The following is an 8,215-nucleotide window of genomic DNA, read 5'->3' on the forward strand; positions in this document are numbered from 1 at the left end:
GAAGAGAAGAAAGGAGGAGATAAGTAGAGAGAGAATAAAGAGAAGGGAGACGGAGGAAAAGAGAGGAAGAAGAGTAGCGAGAACGATAAAAGTAAGGATAGAGGAAGAAGAGGGGAGAGAGGGAGAGGGTAAGAAAGAAAAAGAGGAGACAAAGGGACAAAACTATTAAGGGATTCAAGAATGTGAAACGAGAGAAAGAAAATAATAAAAAATAAGATATGAGAGAGAGAGAAAGAAAGGTACAGAAAAAGGATGAAGGGAGAAAGAAGAGAGAGAAAAAAGACGGAAGAGACAGTAAACGAACAGAGGAAAGAAAGAGACAAGGATAAAAGAGAAATAGTAGAACAAATAATAAAGAAGAGAGACATAAACAAGAAATAAGAGGGGAATTTAGAGATACAACCGAGAAAAAATAGAGGGGAGAGAAGAAAACGGAGAATAAAGAAAGAGTAAAAACTGAGAGAGAGAGAGAGAGAGAGAGAGAGAGAGAGAGAGAGAGAGAGAGAGATCCAACAGACCACACAAAATTACAAGATCGTGATCTTAGAAAACATGCCACAAAAATGTAATCCAGTATCAAATTAACATAAAATAAAATGAAAAATATAAAAACAGTAAAATAATACATGAAACCCTAATAGATTTAGGAGTAAACTACATAAACGTTACTTCACATTGAGACAAAAAATATAATGAATTCGTAAATAGTTGAGGATTATTTTGTTTTGAATCTATCTTTAATTATTTTGAGATACTATTTGGACGAAATATGGGTCAATACACTCCAAGGTATTACAGTGGGCCGAGTGCCTCAAAACAGTGGTGTAATGGTCATGGCAGAGGGAGGCGGTGATGGACTAGTTCAATGGGGTGAGTGTACTGCCTGATGACGTATGGCTTTGAAACCCCCCTCACCCTCTCCTCCCCTTCCCACCCACCCTCCTCCATTCTCCTCCTCCTTCACGCTCTCACCCCTCTCCTTCCCCCCTTACCCTTCATCCCTCTCTTTACCCCTCCCCCCCTTACACACTCATAGCCAATGTCAGCATCACACTGTATTATTTGGTCCACTTAACTCTCTATGTTGGGAAGAAGATGGAGAAAATGCCTAATATAAACATTATATTTATTCCTTATTTAATTAACACACGTCCCGTCCTACTGAACTATAATAATAAGTTCAGTTTGGTGTATTCATACCCACATGAACTCATTGTGTATTCATAAAACAACTCATAATTTAAAACACGTACTGTTCACACACATATACACAGGTAAAGTTTATACATATGTAGAGAGAGAGAGAGAGAGAGAGAGAGAGAGAGAGAGATATCAACATAGACAACAGAACCTCCACACCAACAGACAATACGAGCACAGACAATAAAACCTCCACACCGTCTGGGACACAACAGTCTGGGGTGCCTCAGGGGGCCATCAACCTCCCAGCTTATTCAAGGTCCTAACATCACCCACACACTGCCTGGCTTGACCCTCCTCTGGTTCGTTGAGAATATTTAATTCCCTATGATATCCTTTTAATCTCATTCATACCCTCGACCTCTTCTCCCACTACTCAGAAGGGATTTAAAAGAGTGTGGGGGCAGTGAACGACCTGGTGTCCTCCCTTAATTTATTTACGATATATTTTGGAGTCTCTTCTGTCCAGTGTTGACATACAGGAGTGAGTACCTGCTGACCCACTCACGTAGGATCTCACGTACATACCTACTACCCCTTGTATTAGTTCATATTTTTCTCCTCTTTCTAATTAGTGCTTCAATGGCTTGTTTCTATTATTATTATGATCCTCCTTTCCTATTTTCATTTGTGATTTGAATTGTTCTTGTGGATTGTGCTTCTCGAAATTACTGTTATAAATAAGCGTTATTCAGTAATGGCAGTAATGATACACATTTAAAGGTGTGTGTGTGTGTGTGTGTGTGTGTGTGTGTGTGTGTGTGTGTGTGTGCGAGCGAGCGAGAAAGCGTGCGTGCGTGAGTACGTGATTGTTTGTGTGTGTGTTTTTTTTAGTGTAATAATAAATACAATAATAATTAAAGGTTTTTGAAAAAGTTCTGCAGCCCGAAGGCTGAAAATATACATTAGATAATAATGACGTATTACTTAAAAGGAGATGGGAGAAAGAGAAGGAACATGAATTGAACATACAAATTATTATAGTTTGCAGTTAATGGCCCGGGTTGGTCTCTTGCCATTCTGTGTGAGGTCACGTAGGCCTCGTGGTTCAGTAACTCGTCCTCGGGTGTTGATATGAAGGACTTCACGGGGTCATGGAGACACCAGGTGGTGTGATGTTCACGTGGTGCAGTAACTCGTCCGTAGGTGTTGATATGAAGGACCTCACGGGGTCATGGAGGCACAGGGTGGTGTGGTGTTCACGTGGTATAGTGACTCGTCCTCGGGTATTGATATGAAGGACCTCACATGGTCATGGAGGCACCGTGTGGTGTGATGTTCACGTGGTATAGTGACTCGTCCTAGGACCTAGGGTGTTGATATGAAGCACCTCACATGGATATGGGGACACCGGGTGGTGTGGGGTGGTGTCACAGTACCCCACTCTCTCTGCTCGGTGGTGTTGTGTATTCTCGTAGTCAGGTGTAAAGCCGACACACTGTTGTTCCCAGCGTGGACGGATTAACACCGTCTGATCAGAGGATGGTTCCCAGGGGTGCTTATCTCACTGGTGAGTCACAGTTCTCGCTGGTACTGTCAAGTGCTGAATTCACTGGCTTAAACACTGTTCATCACCGTTCAACACTGTTCCCACTTCTTTCCAAAACGAAATTGTCACTTTTGATTATGTTGATATCCCGGTGGTGATGATGGATCGGGGAGAGGGACTTGGGGAATGGGGCAGAACATTGGTAGGCAGCTGCGCAGCTTCGCCTGATAGGTCTTGACCCTCCGGTGGTCAAGGATGTGTGTGTATGTGTGTGTGCGTGTATTCGCAAACTGGGAGGGAAAATGCCTCTAGTGTGGCAGCATTATGTTAGTGTTAAATTGCAAAAAGTGCTTGCTTCCTCTCGCTTTCAGCTACCGCTGTTCGCTAGCTCTCTTGCAAACATGGAAGAAACTTGCATAAGTCTTCCCCTGCCAGTACACAGCCTCTTCACCATCAAAACTCCTGCTGTGCCTCTTCATGGCAACACACGGTAACTGGGTGGCTTGTGGGACCATGGGAGACCAACAGGGGATCTCGGAGTAGCAGTGGGCCTCAGGTGGACGCCGCATAGGCCCACTGGCATGTGGACAAGTCCTGGCGCCAACCAACCATTGTCCCGCTGCATTGCGGAATAACCTTGGTAGATATAAGTAAACCCCGAACGAAAAATCGGCTGTGGAACTCCGCATCAAGCAAAAATGCTTAAAGAGCTCCAACAAGACCCCAACGGCGGTATAGGTGGAAGAGGTAACCACCATGGGAACCTAATGACTACACTGGCGGACGAAGGCAATGCATGATTGACAAACTACTAAGGCGAAACTCAACAAACTGGGCTATCGGCAGCCATTGAAACTCTCCCTCTCCCGAGTCATTGCAACACTTGTACCACTGGACAAGGAAAGGAAGAGCCAAGATGTGTGGTTGCAGACTGCGCACCTGCCTCACCACATAAATCAACTCACGCGCAGCCATCATCCAGCTCATCATAACTCTCATCATCATCAAAACCCCTAAACCCCTAAAAGTTCTATGGCGACGGACGAGTGGCAACGGGGACACGCAGAGATGACTGCTGGGAGTCTCTAATTACGACTCTGCATAGATAAGATGGTTCTAAGCAGCAGTGCAATCCGGTCATGCCTGTGCGACTGAGCAGCCCTTTCGAGGAGCCACTTTGCTCACCCTACAAGGGGAGAGGGCTAGAAAAGGTGCTCTAAAAATAGCATGCCTTAAAAAAGCAACATGACTGAGTAACCGCACCCAGTAAGGTCATTCTTATACAGGCGAAAACACAATAATAATCACAGATGCCCCCAAAAAAAAAAAACTATACAACCTCTCATAGTCGCTGCATGGAATGTCAGGAGCCCTATGGATATTGATACAAATGAGCGTCCTGAAAGAAGAACCGTCCTTGTGGCATAACATCGACATAGCAGCCACTAGCGAGTCCTGGCTCTTAGACGAGCGTCAACTCACAAAATGGGAGTCTGGCTATATCTTCTTCGGGAAGAGTAAGACTGCGGCAGAGACAAACCGCATTTATGGAGTTGGCTTTGCCGTCCGCCAACGCGTCCTACATAAGCTAACTGAAATGCCTATTGGGAACAACGAGCGCCTCATGATGCTCCAAGTCCCACTGAATCACTCACACCATGCCTTTTTAATCAGTGTATAAGCCCAACACTGAATGCAGAGAATGATATCAAGGAGGCCTTTTACGACACCTCGACAGAGTGCTAACTTATATCCCCAGAGAAGATAAGGTTGTGCTCCTTGGTGACTTCATTGCCAGTGTTTGCAGAGATGCTGACATTTGGCAGTGAGCCATTGGGATAAATGGACGTGGCAAGTGTTATCCCAACGGTCTACTCCTCCTCAGTAAGTGTGCTGCACAAAACCTCACTATCACCAAAACATTGTTTATGCAAGCAGAGAAGTTCAAGGGTTCGTGAAAACATCCATGATCCAACCATTGGCATCTAATTGACTACATCATTGTCAGAGAAAGAGATCGCTGAGATGTCCTCATCACCCGAGCCATGCAAGGCTCAGACCACTGCGACACTGATCATCGGCTTGTCAGAGCCAGGCTATCATTTCACGTCGCCCCAAAACAGCGAGAGCAGATAGCCTTCAGAAGAGGTTTTAACACTAAGTGTCTGGAGGATCCAGAGGTAGCACATGCTTTCAGAGCAGCTCGAACATGGGTTGATAAACAACCCGACTAAAAACAATCCAAATCCCAGTGCCGAATGGTATATTTTCGACACTGTCATGACAAAAAACTGCAGAGAGACCCTCGGCCACATCGAATGAATACACCAGGACTGGTTTGATGAAAATGACCCGGCAATCAATGTACTCGTCGATGATAAACGTGCTGCTTTAACTGAATGTCAGAGCAACCCTCAGTCTCGGACCAAAGCTGATAATTTCGGCAAGAAGAAAGCGGAAGCCCAGTGCGAACACCGCAATCTAAAGAACAACTGGTTTAAAAATAAAGCATGTGAAACACAAATATTTGCAGATCAGCACAAGATGCGCGAATTTTTCCATTCCACTAAACATATTATGGGTCAATCATTCATGGCGCAGCCCCCTCCACTCATCCAACGGTAACTCCCTAATTAAAGACGATGAAGGCATCCAACAGTGCTGGAAAGAGCACTACCATTCTTTGTTCAACTAAAACACCGATGTGGATGTCCTGACTACCCAGCAGGTCCCTCAGCTCCCAGAGCTGACCCACCTCAGCTATCCTCCATCCCTGGATGAGGCAGCTACTGCCATCAATCAGATGAAAAATAACAAATCCTCAGTACCTGATGGAATCCCAGCCGAGGAGTATACAGCAGTAGGACCTCTGCTTACCAGCCATCTCCACTCTCTCCTAGAAAATATATGGGAGAAGGAGGAAATCTCCCAAGATCTTAGAGACGCCTCCATCGTTAATATTTATAAGAGACACCGGTCAGACTGTGGCAACTACCGCGGGATATCGCTACTGTCCATAGCTGGCAAGATTATCACCGGAGTCCTCCTTCACAGACTTCTTCCTGAGGCGGAAAACTTCCAACCAGAAGCTCAATGTGTCTTTAGACCATCACGTGGCACCACTGATATGATCTCTTCTGTTCGCCAGATACAGGATAAGTGCAGAGAACAGCGTCGTGACCTGTACATGGCTTTCATTGACGTAACCAAGGCCTTCAACTCGGTCAATAGGGAAGCCCTCTGGCGGACCCTCAGCCGTTTTGGCTGCCCACCAAAATCCATCGCCATTGTGGGGCAACTCTATGATGGCATGAACGTCAGTGTCCTGCACAATGACACCCAGTCTGAGTTCTTCCCCATCCAAACTGGGGTTAAACAAGGGTGTGTACTGGTACCAACTCTCTTTTCCATTATCTTGGCTGCCTTCCTTTCTCGTGTCAGTGACAATTTCGCCAGCAGGCTAGACATCGAGTACCGGATGAAAGGTGTTTTGAACATAAGACGACTGCAAGCAGGAAAAAAGGTGTTGGCAGCTTCAATTACTGAACTCCATTATGCAGACGACCTCACCCGTGTCGCTCACACTGAACGTGACCAACAGCAGATCCTGACTACCTACGTAGATGCATATGCACACTTCGGCCTTGAGGTGAATGTACTATACTCAAGCATTTGGCAAACTCCAAAACCGTGTCTTTAGCTGTAGGGAGCTGAAATTATCTACAAAGTTACACGTATATCGATTAGTGGTCTTCCCCACCCTGCTATATGGCAGCGAGACACGGGTCACATACAAGAGAACAAATGCCAGCATTCTTGCTGACATCAACTGTAAGAGCATCAAGGCTACCATTATCCATGAACAACTACGCTGGACTGGCCATGTTACCCGCACTGACGACAGTAAACTGCTAAAGCAGCTACTTTACAGTCACCAAACGAATAGTAAACGTAACACTGGCGGTCAACTTAAAAAGTATAAGGATAGTCTTAAGACAAACCTGAAAACGTGCAAAATCGACCCCCTCACAAGGGAGACGATTACTCCAAACCGTAACGCTTGGAGGATCACCACACAAGAAGGTGTCAATACTTTCGAGTTAGCCTGACTGCATAACGAGGCAGAGAAACGTAATACCTATGGCTGACAAAGGTGCTGTACATAAGACAATAATAATAATATTAATGATAATAAAAATAATAATAATATTTAATAATAATAATAATAATAATAATAATAATAATAATAATAATAATAATAATAATAATAATAATAATAATAATAATAATAATAATAATAATAAACGGTTTAGTAATAGAGTTGCAGCCGGTGGCTGAAAATATACAGACTTACATTTGATTTAGACATAATGATATAATAAGCGTTGAATTCATTTACAGGGCTGTACAGTACATAAATCAGGAGTTGTTTATTATTTTAACAATAGATGGGATGGTGCTATTCTTATATCTATCGGTGCGGGCTCTTATGGGCTGAATTTTGTTGTTGTGGCCGACTGCGCGAGGTGGGTGGGGGGCTGCCGGTGGCAGGAGGTGGAGATGACGAGGGTGGTGCATTAGTTGGCTGCCAAACCTTTCCAGTGCTTGGTGGTGGAGGTCACTGAGGGATGGCATTTCCAGAGTGGAGAGAGCGTTGATGTAGCCGGAGTATTCTGCGCCAAGCATGATTCTGCAGGCCCTTTTCTGTACCTTCTCTACCAAACGTTGTTGGGTAGACTTGAGAGAAGACGACCAGGCTGGTGACGCACACGTTAGTTTGGGGAGAATAAAGGCGCAGTAGATAGACCTCAGCTCTGGCGTGGGTGTTCCAAGTGACCTAACTCGTCGTAGCATGTAGAGTCGGTACGAGGCTGCCTTGACTATGTTATTTACATGGGCCTTCCAGTCCAGTTTGTTGTCTATAGTGACACCCAGGAGTTTGGCAGACTGCACCAGCTGGAGAGGATGAGCACCCACTGTGACTGCTGGGGCTTGCACTGGAGTGGTGGCGGTATTGATGTGCATGACTACAGTTTTGGTGTGGTTGATGGTAACCTTGTTCTCCGTAGTCCATGCTTGTAGCCTGTCCAGGGTGCCTTGTGAATAAATGATTACAAAAACCTACAGGGGTTTCACCTCAAATTCACTCTCATTAATATAACATCTTAAATGTATTGTAACATGGAAGCTATGCAGAATCTGACATTTTACCATAGAGACATTGTGGTTGAGAGTTATCCAAGATTTCATCATCCATTTTTATGTACTCTTTGCTGAATCAATATATATATGTATATATATATATATATATATATATATATATATATATATATATATATATATATATATATATATATATATATATATATATATATATATATATATATATATATATATATATATATACACCAACGGATATTAAGAGATTAAAATTTTTACTGTAAAATACGATTACATTTTAGTAATATATAAGGAGATCTTGTTTAGAAAGGTATACAGATAAGATAGCCAGAGTTTCTTATTTAA

The sequence above is a fragment of the Homarus americanus genome, unplaced genomic scaffold, assembly GCF_018991925.1.
Source record: "Homarus americanus isolate GMGI-L3 unplaced genomic scaffold, GMGI_Hamer_2.0 scaffold22250, whole genome shotgun sequence".
Classification (NCBI taxonomy): Eukaryota; Metazoa; Arthropoda; class Malacostraca; order Decapoda; family Nephropidae; genus Homarus; species Homarus americanus.